Genomic DNA, 20,138 nt, shown 5'->3' on the forward strand with positions numbered 1-20,138 from the left:
AAAAGAACCTAAGGTTTTTTTAAGTTCCTTTAATCATAGCCATGCTCGTTTCTTTCTCCAATTGTTCCTCATAAACCCAGAGAGAACTGTCTGTTTCTTGTCATATTTTTCTGTTTGTACGGAAGTGCTGTGGTACCTCCTCTGCTGCGGCTTGGGGATATAATTTATGTTTTATATTTTCAAACCCCTCCTCCCCCCAAGTTAATTAGATCAGGGTTTTTTTTTTTTTTTTTGGTCCCTTTTTCTCAAAGCTAAATTTAGTTACTGATAGATAAAAATTTTGTGATCAGTTATTGTCAATTTATTTATGTGTCAGTAGTATGCGGCATTCTGCCAAAGCGATGTGGCTGGAAGAAAACAGATTAAGGAATCAGGCGGCCTGGGTTTAAGTCCTAGGTTTACCATCTTACTAGCGGAGAAACCTTGTAGGAACTATTGAAGGAGGCCATAGGGAAGGTTGCTCTCCTTTATTAAGCTAAATTTACTGTGTCGTGTTCTCTGCAAGTGTTAATCTCACTTAATGCTCAGAACAGTTCTTTAAGGTGCATATCATTTTTCCCCATGGATACTCAGATCACAGAGAAGTGAATAATTTGTCCAAGATCACACAGCACTTAAGTAGCAGAGGTAGAGTTCAAATTCAAGGCTTAGAGCACTTTTGTGTGTAAAGAAGGGGAAAGATAATGCTGTTATTGTAATGACTTCTGTTGAGAAAAAGAAAATACCCGCAGCTGCTTTGAAAAGATAAGGTGCTCTTCTATGTTATCTTGCAGCAACAATGAATTGATGTCATCTGGGTTCTTGGTCCATTTGCTTCTTTGAAGGCAGCATTGTGTCTGACAGTCGCGGAAAATAGAAGTGACGAACGTTCAGTGCCCTGGAGAAGCTCACTAGCGTGTTGGTGTCAAGGAGTGTGTCCTTGGACGTGCTAGGGAAAGAGGCTTTAGGTGCTGCCTGTTATCCCTCTATTCTAGTTAGTCCTGGCTTGTTTGTGGAGAAGTCTTTTCTAGCTTTTGTTCTCTGTCTCTTCCTTTGCTCTTAGGGTTGATGATCTTCACTTCTTCACCTAAACTTTCTCCTTTCTTCACTGAGCATTGTTGTGGTACTATATTTTTGTCCTGAGTTATGAAATACTCCAGTCAGACCTTTTGGAACTCTTTCTTGATTGTAACTATATGTTTCAACCCTTACCTTTTCAGATTTTGTTCATCTAACAAATAATTATGGAAGGTTCATTAGATGCTGGGGTACAAAAGTAAGATATGAGTGTTCCTGACTTGATGGAATTAATTCAAGTGGGGAGCAGAATTGACCAGGTATCTGATAGATTTAAATTTAGGCTGTGCTGTTAAGGAAACAGAGAAGGGCTGAGAGAGAGAGAGAGAGAGAGAGAGAGATGAAGGCATGAGGAATGCACTGGGCATTTGTGGGAGTTGACACTAAGTCTCCTAAAAAGTTGCAATCACAATATACCATGATTCAGTGATTTAAAGTTCTGTTGCCATTACAATGGAAGTCTTCATCTAAGATTGCTGTATGTAATGTTTGTCTGTTACTTAATGTATGATGACACTGGATTTGGCTTAGTAAAGGATAACCGTGACTTAATAAATATCCTGCATGCCTGACTAACGAATTTAATTTTTACTTCTTATAGTTTCCATTTATTAGTTTTTTCCCTGAAAAAGCTATTCTTTGGAAGTTGAGTTCAGTGAATTTGAAAACTGCGTACGAGTCCTCATATGTTCATAGCAGGGAATAAACGGAAGTATTTAGCTTTATGTAAAGGGAGAGACTTGGGGTTTCCCTGATAACGCAGGAGTAGAGAATCCGCCTGTAATTCGGGAGCAGCAGGAGGCTCAGGTTCCGTCCCTGGGTCAGGAAGATCCCCTGGAGGAGGATATGGCAACCCACTCCAGTATTCTTGCCTGGAGAATCCCAGGCACAGAGGAGCCTGGTGGGCTACAATCTATGGGGTCGCATAAGTGTTGGACATGACTGAAGCGACTTGGCATGCTCGCAAAGGGAGAGACTGAGGGGAATTGTGAAATTAGGAGAAGGAAAATGTAGCCTGCTGTTGAGTGTATGTGTTAATAATAACACAATCTTCTTTGGTACTTTTCCTTCAAGAAATTAAAAGCATTTTGCAAACATTTTTTTCAGCTACTCACTGGAATCATATTTATGTCTGCAGAATTAACTCAGGCAAATTTCACAGTTCATGATTTCATTGTTTGTTTATTTCTACTTCCCAGGATAGAACATACATTCTCCCATGAACCAAAATTATGTTGCTTTAGGTATATATGCCAGTGATATAATGAAACATCTGAAATTTTGCCGAGTTGGAGAGGATTCGTATGTGTTCTTGATTTGGGGGAGAGAATCAGAGTATTTCAATCTAGCTGACCTGTGAAAACAAGGCAGAAAAACATGTCTTGCCAAACTCTTGAAATAATAGCATAATGGTCCTGACTCTGAAGGCAGGCAGTCTGGGTCCAAATCACAGTGCCAGTACTTACTAGCTCTGTGACTCGGGCAAGTTATTTAACCTCTCTGTGCCTCTTCTCATCTGTAGAATACCAGACGGTTGTTGTGAGAATTAAATGAGTCGACATATGTAAAGCATTTAGAATAGCACATTGCACTATATACTCCAGCTGTCAAATTGTTTTCAATGTTATTTTTTTTCTTTTTGTTTTCAATATTATTATAGCAAGCTAAAGATTATATGCTTTTCAAGAGCAGAACAGATAATAGTGATGTGGAGATTGAAGTTTAGGGTCTCTTGAGAAAGCTTGAATAAGAAGTAGGAATAAGGGGCAAGCACGTAATTGCCCCTCCTTCCCCTCAGTGTCCTTCCGAGTAACTTAGAGTCAGAGGAGGAACCTTTGCTGCAAAGGAGGAAACCTCCAAAGCAACAGTGTCTGAAAGGATTCCAGATACAAGGTAGATGGCAAAGCTTGGAGGGTTTTGTAATATATGTAGCAAAACAGTCCAGAGCTATTTTAGGAACAGAAAAACACTTCTTTGCAAAACAGGTAGACAATATTAGTATCTAATATTTCTACTAATATTAGTATCTGCTAAAGTTAGATGAATTTTACCATCTATTTAGACTGCGGTTAGTGCTTGAAGGATCTTGAAGAAAATGATTAAAGTTGTGGAAGAGGGTGATACTTTATGGAAAAGTCAAAGCTACCAAGTCTCCTTGGGTAAACTTCTGGAAAAGTGAACTGTTTTTTTTTTTTGCTTAGCTATGAAGACTGAGCATCCTGTTGAGTTAGTTTTTTTTATTACTCTTATCCCTTTATGCCATTATAAACTGTGGGTTGCTTCACTCTTTGCATTAACTGTTTGTGTTTTTATCTCCAAATCTCTATAATATTCCTGCTTTATCATTTACAAAAGCCTATTTAAAGATTATGGTAAAGCCTTTTTTCCCAGTCATGCATCCAGTGAGTGTCTGTGGAATGCCTCTGTGGTAGGTGGTGAGGATGCTCTAGTAAGAGCCGATCAGGACCAGTGTTGACTGACGTGTTCTGCGCCAGGGGCTGTTCTCAGTGTTTTCATCACTGATTCTTTCCATCCTTAGAGCAGCCTCATGGTGTAGGGACTTTGGTTCTCCCCATTTTACAGATGCGGAAATGGTGGCACAGAGAGGTTAAGCAGTTTGCTCAAGGTCCTGGAGCTTGTAAGTGGCAGAACCAGGATTTGAATCCAAGCAGCCTGGCCTCCCTGCTCCTAATCCCTAAATTATACTGATTCTGAACTACATTAAACAATTCTAAACTCTCTAAATTACTGCTACTATACCAGGACTACAGTAGGGGGGGTGGGGATCATATTGTTTATGCCCTTATGGAGAGAGTGATCCAGAGGGAGAGAGAGACAGTAAACAAAAATACGCAAGTATATAATTAGATAGTGTGCAAAGTTTTATGATGGAAAAGTAAAAAGGATTTTAGTGGGGGGGGGGGCATGAATTGTATTGGAGCTTCAGGGGAGATTTCTATGCAGAAGTGAGGTTTGGGCAGACGTGAGAAGGACAAAAGGGGAACTGAAAGGAATAGCATGTGTGAAAGCCTTGGGGTGGGAAAGAGCTTGGCACATTTGAGAACCCTGAAGACGCCTGGTGTGGTTTGAATACAGTGAGCAGGAGGGAGGATGGGGGCAGAGGGAGGAGAGAGAGACTGAGGCAGGACTGTGTCAAGGATTCTGTATTTCCCCCAGTATAATTGGAAGCCTTTGAAGGTTTTAAGAATGAGTGTTGTGACCTAACATATGATTTTTTAAAAATTATCCTGGTTATGTTGTGGAAATTTTTGGAAATCTTTGAGGGAAAAAATTGGAAATTGTGGAAAATCTGGAAGAAGAGGAAGTTGGGGCACGTATAGAAGTTAGGGTGGTTTATAGTGGTCCAGGGGCTTCCCATGTGGTGCTAGTGGTAAAGAACTAGTGGTAGTTCTTCCCAGTGGTAAAGAACCCACCTGCCAATGCAGGACACACCTGAGACGCCGGTTAGATCTCTGGTTGGGAAGATCCCCTGGAGGAGGGCTTGCCAATCCACTCCAGTATTCTTGCCTGGAGAATCTCATAGACAGAGGAGCCTGGCAGGGTATAGTCCATGGGGTCGCAGAGTTGGAAGCAACTGAAGCAACTTAGCACGCATGCACACACAGTGGTCCAGCAAAAGATGATGATGGTTTGGGTTAGGCAGTAGGCATAGCAGATGGAGGAAGGTAGAAAGATACAGTAGATATTTTAGAATGAGAACAGGAAGACTTAATGATGGATTGGCTGTGTGGGAAGGGAGAGGTGTCAGGTATGATTCCCAGATTTCTGGTGTGAGTATCTAGTAGATTAAATTGCTAGTTCTGAGATGGAAGCATTGGAGGAGGAGTAGATTCCAGCTCACGTTGGGAAGGCCTCAATTTCAGTCGTGCTGAGTGTGGGTTATCTGTGAAATAATACAAATGGAGGCATCAGGTAAGCTGTTACTGAGCTCATGCTCAGAAGTGGTGCTGGAAATAAATCTGGATGCCTGTGGTACATAGGTAGTATTTACAGCCAAGGAAAATGGATGCGTTTACCCAGACGAAAGGTGTCCAAGACTAGGATTAGAAGGTCGCTCAGGACCAAGCTCCAAGGAATTTTGGAGAAAATCTCAGAAACTGAGAGAGGAGCATGTTTCAAAGAGGAAGTGACTCCCTGTATTTTGTTTGATTTAGCAAAACAGAGATCACTGATGATCATAGCAAGAACAGCGTTGAAGAAGTGAAAAGGGAGGAAGTGGAGATGGTTGGTGTGTTTTGATGATTAGCATGTCTGTCTTCCCATAAGAAGTAAGACTGTGGGACTTCCCTGGTGGCCTAGTGGTTAAGACTCTGGGCTCCCAATGCAGGGGGCCTGGGTTTGATCCCTGGTCAGGGAACTAGGTCCCTCATGCCACATCTAAGACCTGATGCAGTCAGATAAATAATTTTTTTTTTTTTTTAAGTAAGACTTTAAGAAGAAGAAGTAATATTAGAAGGCTTGGGAACGTAGGAACCATACCATTTCATTTTGGTGTCCTTGGCTGCCTTAACCTTGGTGTCTTGCAGAAAAGTTGTATTAAAGCAGAAAGGGGAGAGGGAATGAGGATATTCACAATGATGAGATAAAGATTCTCATAGTCTTTATATGTGGCCTCAGAGTTTAAGGCTTAGGTACTTTTCAGCTTTGCTATCATTAGCCTTTCTGTCTTACTCCCTAACTAGTGGGTCTTTTTTACTTCAGTATTGGTTCTTAAAGCTCATTCCATAGCTAATTAGCTGATATGCTTGGTTATTTATTTTACTTCTCTTTATTCATTCACCTGTTTATTGACTCTTCTTTCTATGTAGGATACTGTGTAATTATGACTGTAGACTTTATTTCAGTTTCTATTTTGTTTGCCTTTTACACACTCTTTACTCAAAGTCTAATTGGGTATATTGAGGTAATATTAAACATTTTGGCTACTATTCTACGTAGAATTTTGTATGATGACTCTCCTGGGAAAGGCTAAGGATTTTATGGTAATTGGGCCCATTAGTTCTCCTAGCAGTTTTTTTTTTTTTTTTTTTTCTTTAAAAATAATTTATTGAGGTAAAATTCACATAACACATAATTAACCATTTTAAAGTGAACAGTTCAGTGGCATTTGCATAATATTGTGCAACCGCTACCTCTGTCTAGTTTCAAAACATTTCCATCATTCCAAAGTAAATCCTCTTCCCAATTGAGCAGTTTTTAGAAATTTTTCCTCCCCCTGAAATGCAGCAGTCTGCATTCTGTCTCTGTGGATTGATATATTCTAAACAGTTCATGTAAGTGGAATCGTCCAATATGTAACCTTTGGTGTATACACACACACACACACACACACACCATGACTTGTTGACCCATTCATCTGTTAACAAACCTTTGGGCTGGCTCCCCCTTGGGATATTATGTTGTGCTACTGTAAACATCAGAGTGTGTGTGCTAGTTCTCAGCTGTTTTGGGTTGTACCTAGGAGTGGAATTGCAGAGTCCTATGCTAATGTAATTGTTAATGATTCTTTCTGAAATGTACAGATCAAAGCCAACACCTGCGGTTTCTGTAGAGAGTGTGTGATTTGTGAGTTGTTGGCTTAGATTGGGATTGAGACTCTCTTTCCTGTATGTATAACTTTTTCAGGAACTGAGTTCTCGTTTACTGGTTTTATTCTTTGCATTTTACTGATGGCATAATTGAGGTACAGCATCTGCGTGGTTTTAACTTCCTATCATCTTCAGAGCAAGTCAGTGTGGAACTGGTAGTTTAAGGCTCTTAATTATGTCCTTTGTCTAGGTGACCCATTTAAAGCCATGTTGCATTTACATGAAATCATTTGAAATAGGCTTCCTATGTTTTATAATCTCTTGAAGGGATGTTGTTCAGGTGGTGGTAAGCAGATGTTCTTTTTCCATAGTGGACAAGACAAGAGGAGATGTGTTTTAATTGCAACAGAAGGGGTATAGGTTACAAATTAGAAAGAACTTCCTGACTACAAGATACTTAAATGTTAACCAAGGAAGGTTGTGAAATATCTTTCCCAAAGACTTCCTAAAGATCTTTCTAGGGTGATGTCGGTGTGGGCTTGTTAAGAAATGAGGGAAATGACAAAGATGACTTGCTGAGGTCCCTCTTAATCCCAGGAAATAGTAGTGTGATGGTTAATCAAGCAGTGTTGCTGGCATTTTAATGAGTATATTTTCATCCTTATGAAGAAATCATCATTACAGAGTAGGTGAATTGCTCAAGGTCTCCTGGTGAAATAGAAGATGAGCATTCTGAACCTTCTTGGCTCCCATGTTGAATGCTTAGGGGTGTGTTCTTTATTATAAACGAGTCTTTTCATGACGGTATGATGTATTATTATTGTGATTCTTCCTAAGCTGTAGGGATCAAAGCCAACACCTGCAGTTTCCATAAGGTTGGTGATTTGAGAATTGTTGTTGGTTGGGTTTAGATTGGGAGTGAGAACCTATTTCCTGCGAAAATGGACAGTCTCCTGTTACATTTACAGAAAAGGGAGCACATTTTCAGTAGCAGGCTAAGATAATAGATTCTTTTTTAAAATGTATTTTTAATTGGAGGATAATTGCTTTACAATGCTGTGTTGGTTTCTGTGAACAGCAGCGTGAACCAGCCGTGAGTATACCCATATATCACCTCCCTCCGGAGCCGCCCTCCCACCCCCCATCCCACCTCTCCAGGTCACCGCAGGGCGCAGGGCTGAGCTCTCTGTTGTGTAGCAACCCCCCACTAGCTGTCTGTCTGACACATTGTAACATATGTAATCCCCACTAGCTGGCTGTTTGACACATTATAACCCATGTGGTTCCTGCAACTTTCTCTCAGTCCATCCCTGCCCCACCTTGTCCGCAAGTCCTTTCTCTACCTCTTTGTCTCTACTCCTGCCCTGCAAATGGGTTCATCCACAAGGTGGCAGATTCTTAGTGATGAGTTTAGGAAGGGCCAGGTTACTGTTGCCTGGGTGAAGGTGCACATGAGATCAGCACATTTTTGGTTTATAGTGCTTGGAGGAATAGAAGCCAGAAGATGGGCAAAATGAACATTAGATTCTGTTGTAGAACATAAGCATAAAATTACTCATTAAGTGCAGTATTAAGTTGCCAGTTTATATGCTCAGCTCAGGAAGTGCCAAATTTAAGGTGCTTAGAACAACACTAACACATTCGTGTGACACTTTTGGTCTGCATTATGGTGCCTCATGAGGTATCTCAGGTCTGCTGGGAAAGGTGTGCTCTGAGATCCGTGGGTCATTGGAAACTCGGCTGGGAGGAGCGTGACCAGTGGTCTCCTTAATGAAGGGTTTGCTCGGCTGTTTATTTTAGTTGAGCTACGGGGGCATTTACTCGTTTATGTCTCTGCTACTGAAAATACCATCAAACTGAGCTTTCTTGAATTGGCAGCAACTATTACCTCTGCAGGATAGAAGAGAGGGGAGCCAACTTTTGAATATTTACATATTCTGGGAAGTTTATATTTGTTCTTTCACCAGTTGTTGTAAGAAACCTATAAGGTGGATGGCAACATCTCTGTTGTAAAGGATAAGAAGCAGTGATGCCTCATGAGGGATCTCAGGGCTCTCATGAAAATCGTGTGGTGAGGTCCATTGGTTCTCATATGAGTGTGTGTGTGTGTGTATGTGTGTGCCCAGTCATGTCTGACTCTTTGGGACCCCACGGACTGAAGCCTGCCAGGCTCCTCTGTCCATGGAATTTCCGAGTTAAGAATACTGGATGGAGAAGGAAATGGCAACCCACTCCAGTATTCTTGCCCGGAAAAGTCCATGGACAGAGGAGCCTGGCGGGCTGCAGTCCATGGGGTTACATGACTGAGCACGTGTGCATGAGAGTGGAGGGAGTTGGGTTGGTAGCAATAAAGTGGTAGAACTAAAAAAAAAAAAAAATACTGGAGCAGGTTGGCGTTTCATATGGTATTTTTATATTTTATGTTTTATATTTTATACTTGGTTTGATCTGTTTTATATTTTAGTGTTTTCACCTAAGGTCATTTGGACAAAGGATTTTGCTTCTTAAAAAAAAAAGGAAAACGTGGAAGACCACCAAGGAATCATGAAAGAAAATTAGTTAAGACAACCTGAAGATTGAAAAGATGGTTAAATTACATAATTGCCACTCAAGAAATAATGTCAAAGTTTGAGGCGACTTGATGTCACAGCCACATGTACAGACAGGGCAGATATTCTCTTCCTAGGGAGCATGGGGTGGGAAAAGAGCATGGACTCTATAGAGTTTAAATTCTAGCCCGGCCCCTGGGCAGCTGTGGGGTTTGGGGATTCTTCTTTAAACCTGGTGTGCACCAATATACATGAAAATGTAACACCTTTTTCAAGAGTGGATAAGGATATATATCTAAGTAAGGATAAGGAATAGGATGTAAATACTCTTGAGTAAATGGCTCATAGTATCAATAGATATCCCTCCAGTACTAGCTATTGCTAATGATGACATATGTGGATGATGGCAATTTTTTAGTGTATTAACATCTGCCTCCCAAATGCCTGAAGAGCTCCTTCCATATCAAGGGTAGACAGGGTGGAAGTAAAGGGTCTCCTTTCCCTGTGTGTGTGTATCCCATGGGTGCCTAGCATTCCTGTTTGTGACAAAGCTTGTCTTTAAACTGCACGTGGTTCATGAATGCATCTATCATTGATGAAATGAGAAAAACTTGAACATCACTAAGTTTGTTTTCATTGGCCATAAAGAAGAAAGGGTGGAAAGAAACGCCATACGATGAGTTGAGAGACCTGGGCTTTTTGTCTGAGAGCAGCCCTTGTGAGTCTTATAAAAATGGGCAAGTGGGTTTATACCTTTTTAGGACTCTGTATTCAAAGTGATGTCTAAGTCACATTTAACTCTGCACATCCATGATTTGACTAAAAACATCCATTTCTTTTCATTGCCAAAATTTCAAAGCATTACATACAGCATTAGGGAACTTTCTGCTACTTTGAGCTGGCAAGCTTCCGTTCACACTGAGCATGTCTGGGGCAGTGTTTTGTGCAGAAGGCCACTGCACACCTTTTGCCAAGGATCACAGAGAGAAACGTGTGACTTGTAGAATATCCGAATGGAACTGAAACTAAGAACAGTTGTAAGGAAGCTAATGTGAGAGAGTGTCTTGCTTTGGGGCTGATGGTTGGATTTTTCAAACCCACAGCACTTTGTATAACACTTGCCATGTTTCAGTATGGTAGTTACAGTTCCAGTATACTGCAGCTGCCTTCAGAAAACTCTGATGTTGGAGACCTTTTTCTGTGTTGTATTTGTTGGGTTTTTCATCTCTCTGTCACTGTCACCTATAATAGGTCCTGGCACATATATAGTCCCCCCAGTCATGCTAAATGGAAAAGCATCTGATAAAGTGGAAAAAACACCTTTAGCTTTGAATGCCATCTTCACCACGTACTGGCGTTTGATCATGGGTGAGTAATTTCACATTAAGCCAGATTTTGGTCTGTAAAATGGCAAAGGGGTAGCAAGGGGCTCTAGAGATGAAGTACATAAAACGTGAAGCACTTAATAGTGGTAGTCTTCACTGTTATCAACAAGATATTTTGTACTGCTGCCTGAAGGGGGACTATATTTTCAGGGAAGTTGGTTTGCTGTGGCTTCGGTATGTGGGAGAATTATCTGCTGTTGCAAGTTTTTGCTCAAAAGAAATCATTTAGCATTTCTTCCTCTGTGGGCCCATAAGGATAGTTACTTGGAGGAAGCAGAGAAGGGGGCAGGATCCTGGAAGAGCTGCCGCAGACCTTGCATTTCTGCAGCTCTCTTTAGAACGCCACTTCTGTCTTGTGCTCTCCCTGAAGGCACCTGACTCAGCGATGGCACGCGAGCATTAGAAACACTTGTCCAATTTGCCCCAGTCAGAAAACATTCTATACCTGCCATCCTGCTTGGCACTTAAAGATTTCTTTTTCTCCCCGCAGCTCTCTATGATATAGTGATTAAAAAAAAAAGAAAGAAAATTGGCCATGTGGCATGTAGGATGTTACTTCCTCAATCAGGGGTTGAATCCACACCCCCTACAGTGGAAACACAGAGTCCCGGCCACTGGCCTGCCAGGGGAGTGCTTGTGTGACAGGTGAAGAAGGTAGGCTTTAGGTTCATGTATAGTACCTGTGATCCCATTTTGATACAGAAAACAAAAGCTGTGGACCACAGACTGTTGTTTTACTTGTTGCAAGAGGCATGTGTTACCTTCCCCCCTCCCTTTTTTTTCTGATGAGACTTTGTTTACAGATAATCACAGGTTTCCATGCAGCCTTGAGAAATGCCAGTGAGATCAGTCCTGTGTGGCCTGTACCCAGTTTCCCCCGTGGCGGCGGTGGCATCTTAGAAACTTCAGCACGCTGTCACGGCCTGGGTGCCGCACGGACACAGTCAGGACACCAGACATCCCCCTCCCGCAGGGCCTTTCCTGACGCCCTCTCACCGTGAGGTGACAGTGCAGTGGATAAAGCTGCAGGAAAGGCTTTGTGCAGAGTCTAGAGAACATATCTTCTGGGGAAGACGGCCAGTGTCTCGCTCCCCCAGCTCTCTAATCCCACAAATCTTCCTTTGTCATTTCAAGAACGTCACGTAAGTAGAATCATATACTATGTAACCTTTTTTTTTAATTAAAATTTTTTTGTTGGGGGGGGCCGCTCCATCCGTTGTGGGATCTCAGTTTCTAGACCAGGAATTGAACGTGGCCCAGGCAGTGAAAAGTACTGAGTGCTAACCATTGGACCGCCAGGGAATTCCCAGAATGTAGCCTTTTGGATTGTTTTTTTTTTTTGGTCGGGGCAATGTAATTCCTTGGAGTGTCATCCAAGTTGCATGTGTCAATAGTATCTTTCTTTTTAATTGCTGGGTAGTATTCCCAAGTTTGGATATGCTTTAATTTTGTTTAGTGACTTGCCCATTGAAGAACTTCTGAGTTTTTCCCCAGTTCTTGACTGTTATAGATAAAGCTGCTGTGAACATTTATGTGCAGTTTTTTTGTGTGAATGTATGTTCTCTGGATAAATGCCCAAGAGTGCAACTGCTGGGTCATATGGTATGTATTGCTTTAATAAATTTTTTTTAAAGGAAAAAAATTAGAGGTAAAACAACTCGCTACATGATTCCTGACCCCTACATTTCTCTTTTTTTTTTTAAATCCTGGCTGCACCAGCTCTTAGTTGCGGCACATGGGATCTCCAGTCTTCCTTGTGGGGTGTGAAACCTTTAGTTGTGGCGTGCAGACTCTTCAGTTGCAGCATGTGGGGTCTAGTTCCCTGACCAGGAATCAAACCGTGGCCCCCTGCATTGAGAGCACAGAGTCTCAGCCACTGGACCACCGTGGGGGGGGGGGGTCCCTCAAACCCTGCATTCTTGGTGCACATAATTTACTTACATCGATTTCTGGTGTTTTGCTTTAGCGTCAAGGCAGTAATAATCATAGCACTGTCGTTTTCCTTGTCTCTTTCAACGGCTGATCTGCGTATATATCACAAGTAATAATGAACACAGCCTACCAGGGGCAAGTCGTGGTTAGCGCTGGTGAGGTTAGCTCCGTTATAGATAGGAGGTTAAGTTGTGGATCTTGTGGGATTACGGTTGTAGCACTGTGTCCTGACTTGGAGTCGTTCAGATTTATTCCTTTTCTGTCTCCTGAATTAGCTCTCTGTGACATAGGTGTGAGCGCATGAAAAAGGTTTTTTTTTTCTGTATCTGAGGCTTAGTGCTGGTTCTGTAGAAGCAGTATAGCATAATGGTGAGCGCATCTACTTTGGCATCTGATGGAATTTGAGTCTCCCCTGCAGGTGGGCAGACCGTTTAACCTTTCTGAGCCTCAGTCTCGTGCCTTGTAAATGGGGATAACGATGGTGCATGTCTTCATGGTGTCCCTGAGCAGTAAATGAGGTCATGTGCAGGAAAGGGCCTGGTTGGCCGCGTCAGGTACGCTGGGACACGCAGTGAGTGCTCCGTAAAAGCGTCGTCTTAAATGCGTGTTACGTTCTGCCGCGCGTCCGTGCCGGTCAGCGGGTGATCAGCACTGGGGTCTTACTGCCATATGCGTAAAGCTTGCTGTGACTTTTGAGGGAAGGATGTGGCCTTTGAAGGCTATTTCAAATTCAGTCTTATATATGTAGTCATTTAAAAATAGGAAGTGATGTTGGATTATATTGTAGTATTAATTTGAATGAAAGTATTTTAACGTTTCTCCTTATTCATATTTTCTCAGGCTCATGGTAATCGAAAAATAGAAATGATTCTGAATTCTTGACTTCCTCCCTGTAATCTGTCCCCTCTAGACAACATTACTTTTTATATATTCTTCCTAGCATTTATCAGTACTTGAAACTGTCACTCTTTTATTGCATAAATAATCTCATAAGCTCCTTGAGGGCAGGAATGTTCTCGTTGGCTCTAGTATCCTCAGTGCCTAGAATAGTGCTGAGGGCGTAGATATCCAGTAAACACTTGCTGGCTGTAATTGCTTTTGCATTTTTCTTGTCCCCCTTAAGTGTTTTTTGTTTGGAAAGTTGGGGAAATGCAATCCAACTTCCAGTCAGAGCTTAAAACAACCAGTTTCTTAAAATCCAGTGCCTTATTTTGATTGGCTGAGGAATGTTATTGGCGAGGTAGAAGGGCATCTGGACCTTTTAGCATAAGAGCTCTGCGTTTAATAATTTGACTTCTCCTTTTCCTGAAGCCTTGAGGGAAATTTTTCCTTCCCCTATTCTAGTCAGCCAAGAACCTGACCTGGGCTGACTCTAACTCTGGAGAACACTGAACACAGTATCTGCTGAGCCAGGGACTGGGAGTCAAGCTCTGATATTGTCTGGAGGGAAAGCCTGAATTCAAATCCTGCTTTGCCTACTGACTCAGCTTGCAAACCTAGATGAATTTCTTAGTCTCTTCCAGGTTTAAATTTTCTTATTTGCCTGGGGAGTAATCCTATCTGTGCGGGCTCGTGAGGACACCTGAGGTAGTGTCCGCAAAGCTTTTTTACAGTGCTGTCGCTGTGGCTACAGGGGTGTCCAGGAGCGATGAGGGGCAGTGAGGTACCTGAGAGAGGAGAGCTGGACGCTCGTGTCCCCGCAGACTATGCAGAAAACAGAAAGACGTGATCCTTTGTGACTTGAAAGCGCTTCCACTTCAGCCTTGTAATGTTGTTTGTGGATGAGAGGTATGTTGTTGCCAAAGCCGTTAGGCCTGCGTGCCTGAAGCAGCTGGGGTCCGTTCTCAATTCTGGGGTTAAGCTGTTTTTGTCTCTGTGAAATTTCTTCCCTCAAAAGCTACTCTTTTTTCTTTCTTTCTCTTTTGCTTGCTAGTAGGAAGTCTCTTGCCATTTTTGTGCACTTAGCAGTAGCCTTCCTGGTCCTGTTGATAGCTTGCAACTCAAACATTGAGCTTCAGTTTCTTCTTGGTTCAGTGATTTCTTTTGAGTTCTTCCTTGTGTTCTTCCAAGAACCTGAAGGCGTTCTTATGGTTTCAGCTCACTCTTTGCCCCAGAAGAGTTTGCAGGTAAAAACTTCTTTTCTTTTCATTCTTCTGAGGTGAGAATAAGGAAGATTGTCAGTCTCAAATTTGGGTCTTACAGCTCTCTGTTTCCAGTTTTGATCATATTTTGTTTTTGAGCATACTTTCCTGTGTTGCAGTCGTTAGGTTACATCCTTGTGAGTTACTTTTGGAAGCTCTAGTCAGCAAAATCTGTAGCAGAAAAGCTGCTGTTTTCTCCCTCCCCTTTATTATGATAAAAAATCACTCGAATTTATTTAGTTTCGTATCTTCAAAGCATTTTGAAACTTGTCAGCTTATTTGTGCTTTACCCTTAGCGGTCTGCCTTACACTGAGTTTATGTATTTAAAAAGCTTGTTGAGGGGTGTGGATATAAGAAAAAGAGGTCACATTGCTTGCTTATCTCTTGGTAAATTTGGGCTGACAACCTTTGTACAGGTATTTGATTCATTATAACCTCTTAGCCTCACTTTCTAGAAGCAGACTGATTGTATTTTAGAGTGTTTGTTATTCTGAACATAAATGCTGTGCATGTCTGCATTACAGGTGCAGGTCATTTAAAAAAATTATTTAGTTTATTTGGCTGTGTTGGGTCTTGGTTGCAGCAAGCGGAATCTTTGTTGCGTCATGCATGATCTTTCATCGCGGTGGGCCGACTCTCTAGTTGAGGAGGCGGGCTTAGTTGCTCCTTGACATGTGGGATCTTAATTCTCTGACAGTGGATTGGACCCATGTCCTCTGCGTTGCAAGGTGAATTCTTAACCACTGAACCACCAGAGAAGTCCTCTATTAGCATTTTACTAATATTTCTGGTCTTTGGCTGCTTATAAAGTGACTTTGTGTAATTTTGATTATATAGGTCTTGATTCCATCAAATTAGTTGCTTTTAGTATGTGAGGTGATTAATTACAGGTAGGTACTCTCTGATTCTACTTCATAGCCAGTGTAGTTTCCTTCGCACTTGTGGAGCTGCATGCGCCAGACTTCTTTGTGCAAAGTCCTGTTATTGTGTATTCTGGTTATTGTTGGTTCCTAACTTGACTTTTACTTTGAAAAGTTGTAATCTTGCCTTGAGCTTTTTGTAACTCCTGAGATATTCCAGAGATATTATTCCTTAAGGTGGGAAGAGAGGGTGTTATAACTTTCAGGGTGTTATTACATTTTATATGTAGAGTGTGATTTGTCCAAGATTATGTAACACCTCAGTGGTAGAACTCAGTCATTGAAGCTTCTTACCTCTTAGTCTTATCTTTATCCATTAAATCACATTACTTTTATATTCAGCACTCTTAAGCTAGGAATATACAATAGCCCATGTTCCCAACCCTGCTCTCAGAAAATCCTGCTTCTGTATTTTGTTATGAATGTGCCATGTTTCAAATGTGAGTGTAAAGAAGCATTGTTACATGACTAAAAATTATAGAAGACTCCTGTCCTCTCTGGGGTATATAGTTTTTAGGTTTAAGTCCCACCCTCATTCCCCCCAGTTAGGAGTGGTGGGGATAGATTTGACCTGTGCATACTCTGTTGCCTGGCCATCTCCTGATTCATGACATGTGCATGATAAAATGACTGGCTGAGATTAGTTAATGGTATAAAGTTTTCTCGTTTTGGAGATATTTGACTTGTGGAAATTGAATTGATGACCTTGAACCATCAGCACCACCTGTAAGTGGCCATTTTTTTCCACCTAAGTGTTGCTCTTTATGAGTTTAGAGTTTGCTTTGGGCTTCCCTCATAGCTGGATATAAATATACACACATATTCATTCTCTTCTGCACTAGGCGCTGGGCTGAGTACTGGACCAGGATAGACATGTCCCAGAGCTTGTAGTCTAGTGAGGAAGAAAGAGCCCTAACAAGGAATTAGGTGCACTGGATATTAGGTAGGTAGTAGTGTTTTAGTTACCTGTTGCTATGGAAAAACCACTTCAGTGGGGGTGTTTTTTCCAAAACTGGCAAGCATTTCTCCAAATCTCAGCAGCCACTGACTGGGTGTTCTACAGATTTAACCAGTCCTGACACCTTCTACCTGGAGATAGCATCTGATCCCACAAGTTTAAGGGCTCAGTCCCACAGAACTGTACCACCTGAGCTGATTGCAGGTCCAGGTTGTCACCTGTGCTTCTGGTGGATGGTTTATAGGTGGGAGGTAACCCTCACTTTGAGTTGGACTAATTTGATGGAGTGATTCACAGAACTCAAGCTTACACTTAACAGTTTGTTGTAAAGGATTCAGATGAACAACCAGATGAAGAGGTACAAAGAGCCAGATCTGGAAGGGTCTGAAACGTAGGAGCTTCTGTCCTCATAGAACTGGGGTATATCACCCTCCTGGTATGTAAATGTGTTCACCAATCTGTAAGGTAATCAAATCTTGTTCAATAGTTTTTAGAGTGCTTGATATCCTGGCCCATATAATATAACTCCTATTCCCTTTCTTTTCCCCCTAATCACTTGGTTTTTCTGGCGACCAGCCCCATCCTGAGGCTTTTTCTAAGGGTACCACCCCTAAGTCAACCTATAAGTTTAAAGGAAGCTCCTTATAAATGACAGAAGATGTCTCTCACTCAGGAAATTTCAAAGGTTTTAGGAAATCTGTGCCAAAGGTGGGGACAAAGACCACATGTGTATTTCTTATTATAAATCATAGTCTCACACCACCTCCACATTTGTGGCTTAGGACGATGATGATTTGTTGCTTCTCACCGCCCTGTGGGTTAGGGGCTTGGGCAGGGCTCTTCTGGCCGGCTCTTCTGCTCTGTGTCACATCTGTGGGGGTCACTCCTTTGTCTGTTTCCAGCTGGTCTCTGGGCTGGGTTAGACAGGACAGCAGAGTTGCAACTCTTAGTCTGGGACCTTGATAGTCTTCAGTGTGGCCTCTCTCTGAGCAGTGTCTTATCATCCAGGGTGTCTCTATATGGCCTCTCTCTCCAGTGTGATGTCTTGAATTTCCTTGCAGCCTGGTGATTGGTTTCCAAGGGTAAAAGTGGATGTTGCCAGGCCTGGAATTGGCATGTCATCACTTCTGCCACGTTCTGTGGTCAAAGCAAATCACGTGGTCAGCCCAGGTTCAGGGATGTGTTCTTTTTTTTTTTTTAATTTTTAATTTATTTATTTATGGCTCTACTGGGTCCTCGCTGCTGCTCGGGCTTTGCTCTAGTTGCCGTGTGAGGGCTTCTCATTTCTGCGGCTTCTTGCGTTGCCGGGCACAGGCTCCAGGCACTCGGGCCCCAGCAGTTGTGCATGTGCGCTCAGGCTCACGTAACTCCCTCACTGGGAGTCACGGCGCCCAGGCTCTAGAGCACCGGCTCTGTAGCTGCGGTACATGGGCTTAATGGCTCCATGGCATGTGGGATCTTACCAGACCAGGAATTGAACCCATGTCTCCTTCATTGGCAGATGGACTCTTTACCACTGAGCCACCTGGGAAGCCCAGGGATGTGTTCTTATTTCTTGATGGGTAGGGCAGCATGGGAATAGGGTAGAAGAGACTGATGGAGATTGCCCCTGGAGAGGGTCTGTCACAGGCAGGTAGACTATGATATGGAGAATCCTGACTGGCAGTGCAGGGAGGTCACTAGCATATGTCTCTGCTCTGTGGGTGAGAACGGGCTGGTACGGAGCTCTGCGTGCAGACTCCCCGCGTCCTTCTGCCAGGTGTGTTGATGTCATATTTCATGTTGGATGAAGGGATATGCACAGACATGACAGAGTTTGCTCAGTCACATTCTTTGTTGACTATGTTTTTTTTGAGATTTATGTTCTATTCTGTTTGCCATGCAAAAGTAAGTTTACTGTGGCATCGATCTCTATTTCCTGATAGGTAATTTTTCTTACTTGGATGGAGTTGGTAGGTTTGTAGGATAAATACATAGTAACTGAATTTCATGATGTAGTTTTATTTGGTACTTTATCAAATTCAGAGTTATTTCTGGTTGAAGGTTTTAAAGTCCCCCTTCCTCCCCAAAACTATGTAAATAAATTGCTATAAAGGAAGGAGTGAGAATTTTTTTTTTCATTTTTCTTCAACATCATTTTTTTTTTTTTTTTGGCTATACACTGTAGCTTGTGAGATCTTAGTTCCCCAACTGGGTTTTGAACCTGTGCCCTTGGGAGTGACAGTGAGGTCTAGTCTAACCACAAGACCACTGGGGAATTCCCCTCAGCATGACTCTTCAATTTCTTGACCTTTGGGGAAATGAGCATTGAAAATACAAAGTAGGCTTATTTCCAGTTGATATGGTAAGACAGTGAAACATTGATGGAGGGCCTGCTATATGTGAGACTAGCCCATGAAGTAGGAGAGACCTCATAGGAGGTTTTGTGTCAGGTAGTAAGGAGTGTTCTGTAATAATGAAGCATGTACGCTGGAGCCAGACTGCCTGGGTTTGGATTCTGAACCCACCGCTGACAGTGAGACTTGTTCTTTTAGGGTCTCGTGTATCTGAGGATTATAAGTGAGTTACTTTTTATGTAAAATGCTGAGGACAGTGGGAATGAATAAGATGATGAAAGTGTTGTTATTATCTTAACCACTATCTTGAGATTTTCTTATTTTTTTAAAGGTGACAGTAGTGAGATATCTTTAATACAAAATGGGTTGGATACCTTTGCGGTGGACAGTCTCAATTTGCTTAGGATAATTTTCTTTAATTTGGCTGATTCTTTTTTTTTTTTAGAATTGCATATGTATTTATTCATTTATTTTTGGCTGCGCCATGCAGCATTGAGGATCTTCCCTGACCAGGGGTTGAACCAGGGATCAAATCAGCATCCCTTGCATTGGGAACATAGAGTCTTAACCAGTGGACTGCCAGGGAAGTCCCTGGCTGATTGTTTATAGGACTTTGTGGCCTTAAATATATTTTTCTTATTGCCATTCTGCAGTTCTTCATTATAGAAAGAAGGTATTATTTGGTACAAGCACTGGAATTATATAATAGCAAGCACTTTTCATTTGGTAAATCTGTTAATGCTAGTGATAATCCTATCATATATACATTGCCTTTACAGATGATGAAACTGGAGTACCAGGAAGTTAAGTAACTATTCCAAGAAACTGTCCTATACGGAGAAAATGGGATTCTCTGGTGGCTCCGGCGGTGTAGAATCTGCCTGCAGTGCAGGAGACCCAGGTTCAGCCTCCGGGTCGGAAGATTCCCTGGAGAAGGGAATGGCTGCCCAGTCCAGTATTCTTGTCTGGAGAATCCCATGGACAGAGGAGCCTGACGAGCTACACGCAGTCCGTGGGGTCACAGAGAGTTTGACACGACTGTGTCGGACACTTTCACTGAGAAAATGACAGAGCTGGATTCAGTCAGCTGTCTGTCAGGACCCATATTATCAATCTACTACACTGTCTCTTATTTAGAAATTATGGATAAAAGGATTAAACACTAAAGTTTCTCTCTCTAGACTTAAGCCACAGTTAGCAGTTTGGTATATCCTAGGATCTCCTTTAGCAGCCTGCACACAAGTCAAGTAATAGTTGAAACGTTTGTGTCTCCAGATACGTCTGCCTTCAGAATTTGTTACCTGTTTTACA

The 20,138-nt window shown here is 42.1% G+C and overlaps 1 protein-coding gene across 8 annotated transcripts in view; it reads left to right on the forward strand.

Annotated features, from left to right (window-relative positions):
- Positions 1-20,138, forward strand: part of AMBRA1 (autophagy and beclin 1 regulator 1) — a 166,503-nt gene that overhangs the window by 2,927 nt on the left and 143,438 nt on the right. Inside the window, exon 2 of one of the 8 annotated variants that reach the window (XM_065943868.1) lies at positions 10,406-10,522. The exons of 6 other annotated variants lie outside the window; for them this stretch is intronic. The gene's annotated coding sequence lies outside the window, so the exon portion shown is untranslated. Of the gene's footprint in view, positions 1-10,405; positions 10,523-16,455; positions 16,477-20,138 lie in introns of those variants that run through there. One more of the 8 variants, XM_065943867.1, reaches the window with a different exon arrangement.

The sequence above is a fragment of the Muntiacus reevesi genome, chromosome 9 (assembly GCF_963930625.1).
Source record: "Muntiacus reevesi chromosome 9, mMunRee1.1, whole genome shotgun sequence".
Classification (NCBI taxonomy): Eukaryota; Metazoa; Chordata; class Mammalia; order Artiodactyla; family Cervidae; genus Muntiacus; species Muntiacus reevesi.